The sequence below is a fragment of the Rhynchophorus ferrugineus genome, unplaced genomic scaffold (assembly GCF_030347505.1).
Source record: "Rhynchophorus ferrugineus isolate W39M unplaced genomic scaffold, kcgeb_rfMv2 rfM11, whole genome shotgun sequence".
Lineage (NCBI taxonomy): Eukaryota > Metazoa > Arthropoda > Insecta > Coleoptera > Curculionidae > Rhynchophorus > Rhynchophorus ferrugineus.
In genome coordinates this window covers 15380387-15394585 of record NW_027472590.1, presented here as the reverse complement: position 1 = coordinate 15394585, position 14199 = coordinate 15380387, and the positions used below count along the sequence as shown (strand labels likewise).

The following is a 14199-nucleotide window of genomic DNA, read 5'->3' as shown; positions in this document are numbered from 1 at the left end:
AATAGAGCGATTCCACAGACACAGTGCTCCTGTGATTCTGGAACGAGCTGCATTCCACTATGCTGCGGCAAGAGAAAATTGTGCCGGCAAATCGGTAACACTAGGGGAAATGGCGATAATTTGTAAATATTGCAAGGCGTTAAGATATAGTGGTGAATCTACTGGATTATGTTGTGGTGGAGGCAAAGTAAAATTGCCGCAATTGGTCCCACCACAAGATCCTTTACGCTCTTTAGTTTCTGTGATTGGAAATGATTCTAAGCACTTCTTGGCCAACATTTAGAAATATAACAGGTGTTTCGAGATGACATCATTTGGCGCTACACAAATAATACAGGACAATTTCATGCCCACTTTCCCACAGTTGACCCAAAATTGCATGCAGTAGTTACCAAACACATGATACATGTACCTTTTGGAGTTTTCAACTACAATTCACCCTGTATGGTTGACGGCAAGTGTTCCTAGCGATAACCAAGAGATCTGATTGCTGAAACCATAACGGGAAATGATGGATACCCATTATATTGTCGGCGATCAGTTACGAACAATAGGCGATCGGTAGTTATGAAGGTAAGAGACCAAAATGTTGATGTGGACAATCGTTGGATCGTGCCATACTCACCAATTTTATCCAAAGGTTTTGAGACTCACATAAATGTGGAATATTGTAACTCTGTGATGTCGATAAGGTACATATGTAAATATGTTAACAAAGGTAGCAATATGACCGTCTTCGGACGATCGGAATCGACCGTCTTCGGATTCCAACGGTTTTACCATTCGACTTTAAACATTTACAATTTCCAGTACGTCTGGCCCTTGCGATGACCATTAACAAATCTCAAGGCCTGTCGTTGAAAGTTTGCGGAATCAACTTGGAGTTTCCCTGTTTCGCGCACGGATAATTGAATGTCGCGTATTCGCGCGTCGGAAAACTTAGATTTTTAACACAAAAAAAATCATTTTAAAATAAAATATGTAGTAATCATTACATAATAATAACTAAATAAAATTAAAGAAAATCTTTATTTAACCTATCTACTACACGTATTTTATATTTGACTACATACACAGAATTTAGCTTAATACCTACCTAAACCAATTTATCTCTTTACAATATTATTTTAAACAGTAGTATTAATTTATGTGTAATTTAATTTTTTGTATATATCTCAAAATTATATTATTATTTTTGTATTGTTTTGCATCTAAGGATTAAGTCATATAACTACTATATTCGAAGTAATAAAAAGAATTATTAAAATATTGAAAAATTCGAAAAAATTAACTCACTCAACTATTACCTTGGAAGGAATCTGTAGTATTCTAGCAAAATTAATACGGTATATAAAATACCATTAAATAACACTTTTTATATTGGGTAAACTAAGTTACTAGACCGAATCGAATGATATATATGAGTACAGTAATCAATTATTGGATGCGTTTGTTATGAAATATTCTATTTTAGATTTAGTAATAATAGCGTGTTATGGTTGTTTTCTATATATTACATGATTATTAATATTTTATTGTTCTATTAAGTTACTCACGCTCCGTGACATTATATATTACTTAAAACAATTGCACGCCTTGTCTGTAATTATTTTATATAGATTGTGAATTAATAATAAATGAGTTTATATTGAAATATTTTATGCAACTATATTTTTGAAATGTAATTTGATCGCTTGTGGATGCGCGTTTCTTTATCAGGATCAGCGAACCTTTTGTCATTTCACAGAAACTGACTTAATAATAAAGCGAATTTGAATTTATGGAGTGCAGATATAGAGATGCGCTAATTTATCAAGTTCACCATGTAATCCAGCGCTACCAAAACAAAATTCTTCGATTAAATACCAATATTTATCTTTATGGATAGTGGAAAAATAAATGGATCAATACTTAGGCTTAAGTTAAGTTAGTTTAGTTTTTTTAGTAACCAAATGAAATGAAATATAAACGAAAAATGGTAACAAATTATGCAAAATGTATGTAAAAATTATACTAATTATATCACAAGAATATGTTATAAAAAGGCTTGTGTCTGTATAAATTTCCATCTGTAAGTTATATATCTACATATATATTCTATATCATTATTTCGTATAGTAATATATAAATAAACTGTTATAGAATGGAGACATTATTGCAACAAGTTAGCTCCTTTTTTAATTGCTAATTGGACTAGAACAGCTCGCATACGTATTCGAGAGATATAAAGTTTAGAGACTTCGACAAAGGGATAAAAGCAAACTTGACATTTTATGAAGGATAAATTTTTTATGATGTCGACAAAATGTGAACAATTAAAACCCCGTGAGACTATTCGGAAAGCGGTTTTAACATTATAACCTTTAAATGACTCCAGAGTACTTTAGTGTTTATGAAGGAAGATGAAAATGAACTATGGTTTTTCCTGTTTTTTTATTTTCGCTTTAGTTTTATACATATTTTTTAAATAAATATAATATATTTGAATAAATACATATATCAATGTCAGTATGTGTGGTCTTGTATATTTATTTAATAATTACTTCGAATATTAACATTATTTTTTGTATTTCAGATTGGAATCTTATTGGATTATACGCTATATACGTGGTAAGTAATAGAAATTAACAAAAATAATAAAATATTCGAATTACCTTTAATTACGTTTTTAATATAAACGATTACTCCTAAATATAAAATATTCATAAGCATCTAAGTATGAGATATTCGTCTGCATTTAATTATAATTAATTAAATGGTACATTTAGTATCCAAAATGTAGTTTAATTAAGTTTAGTTTGCAACTATATATACAAGTATCAACAAAAGTAAAGAAGAAATGCAAGAACATCCTAATATGATGTCTACTGGAGAGGAAATATTTCATAAAACTTTCTACTAACGTTAGCAGACATATTTAGGTATATCAAACATAATTTTGAGTAGATAAGTTATTATAGATAAATCATAGCCGAAAAGAAAGATATTTAATTAGTTGTAATACATTAACATAAAAATAACTACAAAATTAGATCTGTAAGGAAGGCCAAGGCTCAAAGAATGATTGATATGTTGCTTTCAATACTTGATCAATTACAATTACAATATTTTCCTGTCATTTCCAAAAAAAGATTAAACCCCAATCTCTTATGGAAGTCAAATTTAGTTTAGTTCATTTTCATATCTATGAAAAGCTACTAGTTGTTGGCGATCAGATTTGGAGATTACAATCGGTAGGAAAGCAATTCAAACTGTAGATCACATTATTAAAACATACCTTTCATTGGTGTGATTTTTACTTTATTCTAGATATTTAAATATTTAATCAATATATAATATTGTTTTTACTAAATTTCTGTAGCTTGTAGCCTAAAAACAATTCATTTAAAGTTTAATGTTATTTTAACATGTAATAATAACAAGAAATAAAATATAACAAATAACAATATATCATCTGTGTTGCCAAAACAAAGGTCTTCGACAAATTGCTAAAGTTTCTCGCTACGTACCCAATAAAAAACTGCACGGTTACCTTGATTATCCTTGATATTCGAACTTATCCAAGATTTTGCCTTAAAATTTGGAATAAGATTACTAAACCACAGCAACTTGGAGGCAATATAGGTACTGGACAACGCACAAGAAATGAGATGATTGGAATAAACGAACTTGTATAGTGTATAAGTGTTAAATTTTAACGTTAGATTTAGTAGTTTAATTTTATTTTAATTTGGGTAGTACATTATATCGATGCCAGTACAACAGAATCAGTAATCAATTAATTTTATAAATTAATATTGTACTAAGCCTATCTGAGGTAAGATTTAATGTAAAAAATAGCACCTGTATCATGTAATATTACATTTTCTTAAAAATTTTGAATCCAAGAATCTAACAATAATGTTTGCGATTAAATATTTTGCGAAATAATATACGACAAAGCCCAACTGAAAAATATTCATATGTAAATTATCCACTTAGTAGTTTCTGAAAAGTTCCTTCACATTTTTACGCTTCCACTCATATGCGAAATAGATTCTTTATGGATAAAAACCGACTAAAGAGACAATAAAAATTTTAGTGCGGCTGATAAGCGTCTGAGATTAATCCAATGCTCGTCAACTGTGACACCAAATTTAAATTTATAATGTGGATTTATGGCTATCTTACGTAATTTTCGGTTTAAATGGGATATATTTTACGAACGGCTGTAACTATAGGAGTAATTTGAAGCAACCAAATATATACATGACTATCAAAAATGATGTCAATAACAGAATACATAAACTCCTAGGAAAACGTATACGTCTATTATTAAAATATGTTATCTATACATTATAAATATATTATCAGAAGCTTCAGTTACTCAAAATTTAGAGAACTGGGTAATAGTATACTGAAATATTCTGAACAAGAATATAGTTGTTATTATCTCTTTCTGTTGTATGTGCGTGTGTATTTATATTTAATTATTAGTGCAATTATTTGAAATTGCACTAAGGACAAACTTCATAATTTTCATAATTTGGTATTCAGATAATTTATTTAAAACTCTTTCATTTAAATATTATATAAAGATTAAGTTGTGTTTTTCGGAATTTCGCATCAACACAAGATTTCAAGAAGAATTTTAAAACATTCTTTAGAGAAATAAATATAGTTTTTTTTTATAGATTTGGTAAAGAGTTGTGTACACGAAATAACTATATATGTGAAAGTATAATGGGATCTAGGAATACTAAGTTAAAATAAATGTTTAAATTGTATTTTTACTATGTAAGATAATATGGCCTGGAAGAAGTGTTATGGTTAAAGTCTCAGTTCACTGGTAAAACTGATTGAATGAAACCATGCTACAGCGTGTTTGAAAGATAATAGCTACAGAATGTTCTAAATAGGATCATTTGTTTATCAAATGTTATGGTGCTTTGAAACAGAGATTTCAGTTTTTCACTGTTGAGTGCTGAAGTGAACGTTATTGATAGTATTTGTTAGTGTCCCTTGAGGAAATATCGGTGTTCAACTTTAGCGATATTTGTATTATATTTATAAATGTGGAAGCTTTTCACGAAAAAGCTGAATGATGGTTTCCTTTCTTTTTATTCAGGAATAGAAATGGTTTGTATAAATTTAAATTTTCTAAGTCATTATACTACAAAACTCATACAAACTCTCTTTTCTTTTTTTGAAATTGAGAACTACATTTTCTTGAATGAACTAAACAAATCATGCGACCTAATTTATTTCGATAGTCACAGATTGATGATAAACTGCAACATTTAATTTAAAAAAAAACTATGAGGAACGATTGGATCAACTTGGAGACGCAGCATTAATCTAGATTTCATTATAAACCTGAACCACTTTGGAATCAAAGCTGTTCCTCTACCATATATCAATTCTTTCGACAATTAGGTAACTGATATTTACAATCCTTAGAGAATTTGTCCTGTTTATATTTAATCTAATCTAGTCTTTCAATAGACATTTATTTGTGGTCTAGATATCAATATTTTTACTTGCTATAGCATACTTTTAATCTTCCTTAATATTGTATAATCGTGATCAAAATTCTAGAGATACATTTTCTGCTGTATGTTATGATGTCTGATATCAGTAAAATTAGTAAAATTAGTAAACCAATAGATCAGATGTTGCACCCTATCTGTGTTTATTTAATAATTGTTATATTTTTATTGAGTTATAATAATTTCTATTTTAATTTGGAGACAATGGTAGAATCAGGCGTATATTTAATAACTCCCAAACACTGACATAGGTTATCTCGGAAATTTTTATACATTCACCTTGTAGATCTGTGAAAATTATTTGGAACAGCTTTTCGTTCACAAAACTTAAATGCTTTATAGTGAAGGAATTAGCATTTAACGGGAAGAGGGACAATAAACTATAGATTAAAATTACATATATATCTATTACCAATGTGTGTTATGTGCATGAAAATATCGCATAAAAATTAAAAAAAACTGATACTACTCTCTCTCCAATACATTAGAATGGCAGCCTTTTGGGAACTAAGCAGTCATAATTCATATTGAGTATAATATTAGTATCCTACATATTAGCAGCGTTTACCAAAATAAGAGATAATTTGGTCGCATTTGAAGAAACTGATTCTTAAACAATGTAGGTCTAGAATTAATATAAAAAAACAATTTACAAATAGATAATTTGGATTATGCTAGTTTTAGTACTTTAGTTGTTGAATAAATCTGGGTCGACTATTGTAAAAAGTAATTATAATTTATAAAAAATATCCATAAACCACAAGTTTTACAAAAATCGTCCAATCTTCCTATCAGAACACTAGTTAGCCGTAATCCCAAAATATAAAAGTCAACCCCTTAGAACACTGATTTAGGTTTTTATTACCTCTACTGGTGTTCCAATTTTGTTCATAAACTCAATGATTATTACATAGATAATACATGTTCATGTTCTTTATTGAATTTAAAGTTAATTAACGAAATATTAATGATTATTAAATAACAGTTAACAGCGATATTGTTATAAAATTTTGCAAGTTTTCCGTTAAGTTGAATACATACACGTAAAAAACTCATTACTTATTCAAATGCAATAACGATTTTTTTTCCATACGTTTGGTTTGCCTACCCATTACGTAAACAGTTCCAATTATAGTGTAAGGTAAGGTAAATCGCTCACGAGAACAATTAATATGGGAAAATAAAAAATGAAAGTCAATTAATAAGACCGATTTGCAAGTCAAATTTTTTGCACAACCTCAAAATCGTTGTTTTGTGCAACGGAAAAGTCTCCAGTGTGTAACGTATAATTTTTGTTGCTGTCCGATATTCTTGTTGTTGTTGGTTGAAAACGTTGAAGCTGAAGAAACATCGTCTGACGGTTTGGCAATTTTAACACGTAGCTACGTTTGATGAAACACCTTAGCCGGAACAATTATAAGAATACATAAACATTTGGGTTACACAATATACTGACCTTGATACATTAAAATATACGAAAAGATTTTTCTTATTGAGAATTTCACTCATAGAAGTACACGTCAAAATATCTATGTGACGAGGTAACTTAATGACGGGGACTTTCGTTCCGATACCGATTACAATCGGCAGTACCTTATGTAAGTTTCTGTCGAACACGGCGTTGTCTAAAAGATCTTGTTACTGATTGAAAACTGATCTGCTTACATCATGTGGGTTTTACCTTATTTAAATTGAAAGACCATTCGCTATGAAATAATAGCCAATCTTTTTGTTTTAGCTTAATTTAATTTATAAGATAGGCAAGTGAATCGTAAGTACTACGTTTATTATAATTTATGTATAAAATTAAAAAAAAACTATTTTCGTTTATTTCAGAAATTTAAAATATAATTTCAATCAATTAAGAAAAACTCGATATTACTTTGACAGGAAAATTGTTCTTCATATTATAGTATGTTTGTTGAATACATACTAATTTATTAATCCCGTACTCGCCTTGCTTGTATATTAATGCACGTACAATGTGGGGCAAAATACCCGCTACTATTTTGATTTCCTGTCACCTTTCTCAAAGAAAAGATAAGCACGTCAGGTTTTCATAAAAAGTCTATTTGGTCTTTACATTTTTTTGATGATTGCAAAATTATATCGGCGGTTAATGCTGACCGCGATCCGCTATGCAACTTCCAGACATCCTGCAACATCTGATTCAGAATTTCTTTAATTTCGTGACGAATATTGTCTTAAAGATACTGAGTCGGTTGGGGCTTATTCACATAAACTTTTGATTTTAAAAACCCCCACAAGAAAAAGTTTAGTGCTGTTAAATCCGGATATTTGGCTGGCCATGCTAAAGCGCGCACTTCGAGAAATTAGTCTGTGGCTCCACCTTGCTGAAACCACATGCCCTTCAGCCCTTACTGTATTCAACTCGTTGATCAGGTATCTCGGTAGCAATTTTTGGACTAATTAAATTTTGTTTGTAATTTTCAAATCAGTTTTCCAAATTCGTCTTAAACTGCGTGCAGAAATGTGTAACTGGAATCCACGTACCCGAATTGATGTTTCTGGAGACTCTGCAACACTGTGGCGCTGCAAAACCGCATTTTCAGCGTTATGAGACGTCCGTTGTCGTCCAGAACGAGGCCTGTCTGCTGTCGTACCATTCTGTTGAAAATTCGAATGTAAATGATAAATTGTGGTTTTGTGAGGCACTGGACGATTATGATATTTTTGACGCAATTTCCGCTGAGTGGCAATAATGGAACGATTATTTTCAATATATATTGTCTCTATTTCTGCTCGTTCTTGGGGCGTATATTTATTTATCCATAATAAAATTTGAACGTCTACACAACACAATGGTTAAAGCGCAACTGAGCCAACTGTCACATAGCCAAGATGGCGCACAATCAAAATGATAGCTGGACTTTAGCCCCACATGTTACAACAGAATAGAAGCAATAAATTAAATTATAAATTAAGATTGTACTAAGCACATATATGTAAGATGTAATTAATAAAAAAATATAGTACTATATGAATTATGTAAAGTTCAACATATGTTGGTGTATTCGTAACTAAAACGTTTTAGTATATATTTGGTATTTGTAATTCTATTACCTCTAAAAATGTAAATTGTATATGTCATTTCAAATACCTATCGCTGAGGTTTTTTGTAATTAGTATTTCACTTAGGAATGTATTATTTGATAAGTTAAATAAGACTAGCACCTTCTTGCCCATAGAACTAGAAACTTTAAGAAATTCATTAAAATATTCAAACCAATATCTATAGTCTTAGATTATATTCAGAGTAATAATTATTTCTAAGGAAAACATCAGCCTGCTTTATATACAATATGTATATATATATATATATATATATATATATATATATATGTCATGTCACTTTTATTTAAGCCTATAACTAATAAAGAGTTTCTTTGAAGGAAATAATTCGAGCATTATTTCAACATAATAGCAGGAGAGTTTATTTTAACAGACCGTATTTTACAAAACCACAAGGACTATGGTAAATAATAACCTAACCTCAAAATATAAATAGATTTAATATAGCAAAACCTATAATTTAAAGTAATAAACTCCCGTTGAAAGGCGGTACACAAAGCAAAGATACAAAATTGTAATTGTTACTCAATTCTGCTCTATACTGATAATTGCTTAATAAGTAATTAAAATTAGCAATAAAAACTATAAGATAAGGAAGTAGAGAGTCATTAGCATATGATGAAAATTAAGTTGGAACCCCAATAGTAGAACGAGAATAGGAAACTGGGAAACTAATAGCTAAAAGATCCAAGAAATATAAAACATCTAGGAATTATAATGACGAATAGATAAAATTGGATTGAGAGAAATAAAACAAAAAACTATAAAAACAATGGATTACTGAAAATTAAGGCTATAACAAAACTTACGAAACTGAGACTACATAAAACAGCAACAGTACAAATAAACAAGCATGATTGAACAAGAAGTATTGATACAATAAGGATAATATGCACGCTTGTATATGTTATGGTTAAATTAACCATTTTATATAAAATAAACCTTTCTTCCTATTAGTAATTGTTTATAGCCCTTTGTAATATACGACAGTACACTTTAAGCAAACACTAAACAAGCTGAGACCAAAAAGAATCAGAAAACTATTGAAAACATGCACTATAAGTAGAACGACAAAGATTAATTATCTTTTTAATTGCAATTCCTAATGGAAAAGTTCAGTGTTTTCGGGGATTTCTGAAAAATCTTTTTAACAGTTCGTCTAAAATGTTTAAAGCTTCAACGAAAGAAGGATTTCATATTACCGATAAGGGAAGCTTTTAAGCCGGATTGCACTTAAAATATTCCAGACAGAAGGACGAAATGGAATGAAACAGTTTGTTTTAAAGTTTTCGGTGCCCTAAATTTGAAAACTAATCTTCCTCTGATATGGGGTACCAGCTTAATAATATTAGAAGGAAAAGATATTTTTTATTATTAATTGTTGTATATATATTTCGATTTTTTGCTTAGGTATAGGGGTGAGCCCATTAAATTTATCTTTAACCCATTGCCCGACAGCATCTGCAGGATGGAAAGTGGATAGTCTCACTTACACATCTGATGTTATCCTCCACTGATGAGAGATGTTTTTCCTGTGGCGAATTATGCTCGTAGTTTGTCATTGTGGCAAAACAGGCGGACGTTGGGTCGTATAACGAGGATTTAGATGGTCAAATGGGCATTATAAATTATGTGTACTCGAAGAGACACGGTAATGTGACATAATTGGGTTCGGTTGGGGCAGAAGAAGTCTAATTATATTAGTTTCGTATCTCTATGTCGCTAAATTATATTATCTGGGTAAAAGATGAGCCTAAATTTCTTGCATACAATGTCCGTATATTTTATGTTGACTAAATGGGAATAAAATATAATATAACGTTAATAATAATTTGCTCTACAATAAATATCAGGCGTGTAGAAATTTATTATGTGTCATTGTGAATTGGTAGAACAAATTTAATAAAAATATCCCACGACTTTTTCATCTTTCGAAAAAAAAATTCCATATCCTGTCGAAAGAACGATAATAGTTAACCCGTGTGTTAGCTAAACCATGCTGTATCGAAGTGAACAAGTAATAATCAGAAGGCACTATGTCTGGTGACTAATCAAAATGCGGCAGAAATTCCCATCGGAGCTGTAACAGTATATTCTTTACAACTCTTTGAACTTGTTGAGTGTTGTCACGCTAGAGGATGACATCGCTTCTATTACTCGTTATATCTGATCTATTTGGCAACATCTCTTCGTCTTTATCTTATGGTGATTAAATATTCCTCTTCGAAATAGATATGGATGGTACTACAGGACTAACCTACGACTTTTTGTACCTGTAACCATAGTAGTATTTAGATTAATGAACATGTTAGTTCATCAGCTGCTGTCTCAAAGTCCTTTTGAGCGTTTGAGCTCTGTTTTCTCTGATAATGAGTCTTGAAATTCTTTGTTTTCATACTTTTTCAGCTCCCTAGGCTGTTCTTTGTTGTTGGTATCAAAGTCGCCACTTCATCATAAGTTGGTGAAATGTTGAAATGATCTTTGGATGCGGATTTTTTCACATTAATCCAATATTTAAAAAAAATCAGTATTATATAGTCAGAAAGAAAATTCTATATTGATATTAAGTGGAAAACTGTTAATTTGTGTTAAAACTAGGAAATTTAATTGTTTGTTATGTTGTTATATTTATATTTCGCCTCAATTATTCTTTCTGACAATTTCTTCAAATGCATGTCCTTATTGTCAAAAAAGATGTGATACTTATTATTAGCCATTGTTTCTATACAGAGTTTTATACTAGCGTTTGAATCTCGCAAGATTTTAAATACATTTTTGGAACTTTTATTTCCATTTTGAAAGAATGTGGCTGTCGATCTCCATTGGTTCAGAATCTAAAGTTCTTTTATTCCTGAGTAGTTATAGAATTTTTGATATAAAACTATTCTAATCACCAAGGTAATGAAGCAGACCAGGAGATATTGATATAATTAAAATGAAACTACATAAAGTCCATATCAATATCATATAACTTAGGCAGATAGAACTTGGTTAACATATCCTGACTTTTAACAGTCACTATTTGGCCAGACTCATACTCTAAGAAATAACATTGAATCTTCAACTCAAATGTTATACCAAGCAGTTATACGTTTCCAATGAATATGTGAATATATGGATACAAATATGAAGATTTTTAAATATAGTTTTTTCAAGGCAAAAATGACCTTCGTCCCATCCTTCATCATTCAGGATAATTTAATTTCAGTCATCCTTCCATTAGCCCATTAATCAATAATCATTTCACTAACACATGAAATAAAAATTCACCGAACTCTTATTAATGTGTACAATTATTATCTAAAGTACGTTATATCTGGTCTATTTGGCAACATCTCTTCGTCTTTATCTTATGGTGATTAAATATTCCTCTTCGAAATAGATATGGATGGTACTACAGGACTAACCTACGACTTTTTGTACCTGTAACCATAGTAGTATTTAGATTAATGAACATGTTAGTTCATCAGCTGCTGTCTCAAAGTTCTTTTGAGCGTTTGAGCTCTGTTTTCTCTGATAATGAGTCTTGAAATTCTTTGTTTTCATACTTTTTCAGCTCCCTAGGCTGTTCTTTGTTGTTGGTATCAAAGTCGCCACTTCATCATAAGTTGGTGAAATGTTGAAATGATCTTTGGATGCGGATTTTTTCACATTAATCCAATATTTAAAAAAAATCAGTTTATATAGTTAGAAAGAAAATTCTATATTGATATTAAGTGGAAAACTGTTAATTTGTGTTAAAACTAATAAATGTAATAGTTTGTTAGGTTGTTTACGTTTATATTTCGCCTCAACTTTTCTTTGTGATATTTCTTTAAATGCATGTCTTTATTGTCAAAAAAGATGTGATACTTATTGCTAGCGATTGTTCCTATATAGAGTTTTACACTAGCGTTTGAATCTCGCGAGATTTTAAATATATTTTTGGAACTTTTATTTCCATTTTGAAAGAATGTGGCTGTCGATATCCATTGATTCAGAATCTAAAGTTCTTTCATTCCTGAGTAGTTATGGGATTTTTGATATAAAACTATTCTACTCACCAAGGAAATGAAGCAGACCAGGAGATATTGATGTAATTAAAATGAAACTACGTATCATTATCATATAACTTAGGCAGATAGAGCTTGGTTAAAATATCCTGACTTTTAACAGTCACTATTTGGCCAGCCTCATACTCGAAGAAATAAACTTGAATCTTCAATTCAAAAGTTATACCATTTATAGCAGTTATACGTTTCCAATGAATTTATTTTTCGGATACAAATATGAGGTGTTTTTAAATATAGTTTTTTCAAGGTAAAAATAACCTTCGTCCCATCCTTCATCATTCAGGATAATTTAATTTCAGTCATCCTTCCATTAGTCCATTAATCAATAATCAATTCACTAACACATTAAATAACAATTCACCGAAATCTTATTAATGTGTACAATTATTGGGCACAGTTCCTGTGCTAATTTGTTAACGGTTTGTTATTGAACGCCTAGTGCCAACACCAATAACTTTTAATAACAGTTTTCTTTGTATTAACGAGAGATATGGTAAGATATATAACTCATCGGTCTGAAAGATGTATATAGATAAGATATGTATATTTTGCCTACCGTATTCTCCTTTATTTTTCGACAGTATGTGCAAAGCGATACTGCCAGCTCATTCAATCTCTTGGTATAAAAAAACATACGTTGTTGCTTATCAAGGTAACATCCAAAGATTTGTTTGTGGCACTTAGCATGGCTGTAGTGATACCAGTGGAGAGACAGAATTTGAAACAATGCTCGCTTTGTTGCTATATATAGGCCATACCGACATATAGCTGATGAGGAAAAGTAAAACTGACTGAAAGTGGCAATTTGTCTATTTCTAAACCGATACCTTCGTTGATAAAAATACATACTGTCTAGAATCAGTTGGCTGATAATTTTAGTATGACAGTTAACCAGAACACATGACAAGATTTTTTTATAGCCATATTCTCAACTAGTAATGTTAAAAAAGTGTTGGTCACAACATGGTTCTCTATTTACTGGTCACTGAAACCACTTTTTATGATAAACACTCATCAAATATAGAATCGATGAAAAAAACACTTTAATATCGTGTAATATTTAAATCACGTCATTAATAACCCACCACTACATAAATGTACATTAAAAAAATACCGTGCTGCTTTATATTTCCGGATAAAAAAAACAAGCAGAGTATTGTATTCAGAATCAATAATTTAAACATATAAAACATTATAAAATTCGGTTTTATTGTTGCCACCAACGGGTATGCGTAGCGATATTTTATTCATGAGAATTGATGCAATTATTTCAACCTTGCGATTTCTTTTTAGGTTAAGATTGCCTACCAAATAGATTTTTTATTGATGAGACATGGTGTACATTTCGTACGTAGATGACCACGACTGATTATAAAAATTGTTATTTATTTCATTCTTTAATCACAATAAAAAGTAATATGATTTAAATTTCAACATATCAGTTATTTGTTTCTAAGAAACTGATGAAGTATTCTTTTTTCGAAAATTTCTATGTAGTTGTTCAACGTTCATTTAAATAGAAACTT

The 14199-nt window shown here is 30.2% G+C and overlaps 1 protein-coding gene across 22 annotated transcripts in view; it reads left to right on the top strand.

Moving 5' to 3' along the window:
* LOC143204875 (uncharacterized) overlaps positions 1–14199 on the top strand; it is a 347752-nt gene that overhangs the window by 45095 nt on the left and 288458 nt on the right. For 18 of the 22 annotated variants that reach the window (XM_076417771.1, XM_076417782.1, XM_076417770.1 and 15 more), the window contains exon 2: positions 2576–2610. The exons of the other annotated variants lie outside the window; for them this stretch is intronic. The gene's annotated coding sequence lies outside the window, so the exon portion shown is untranslated. The remainder of the gene's footprint in view (positions 1–2575; positions 2611–14199) is intronic. 22 annotated transcript variants of the gene reach the window in all.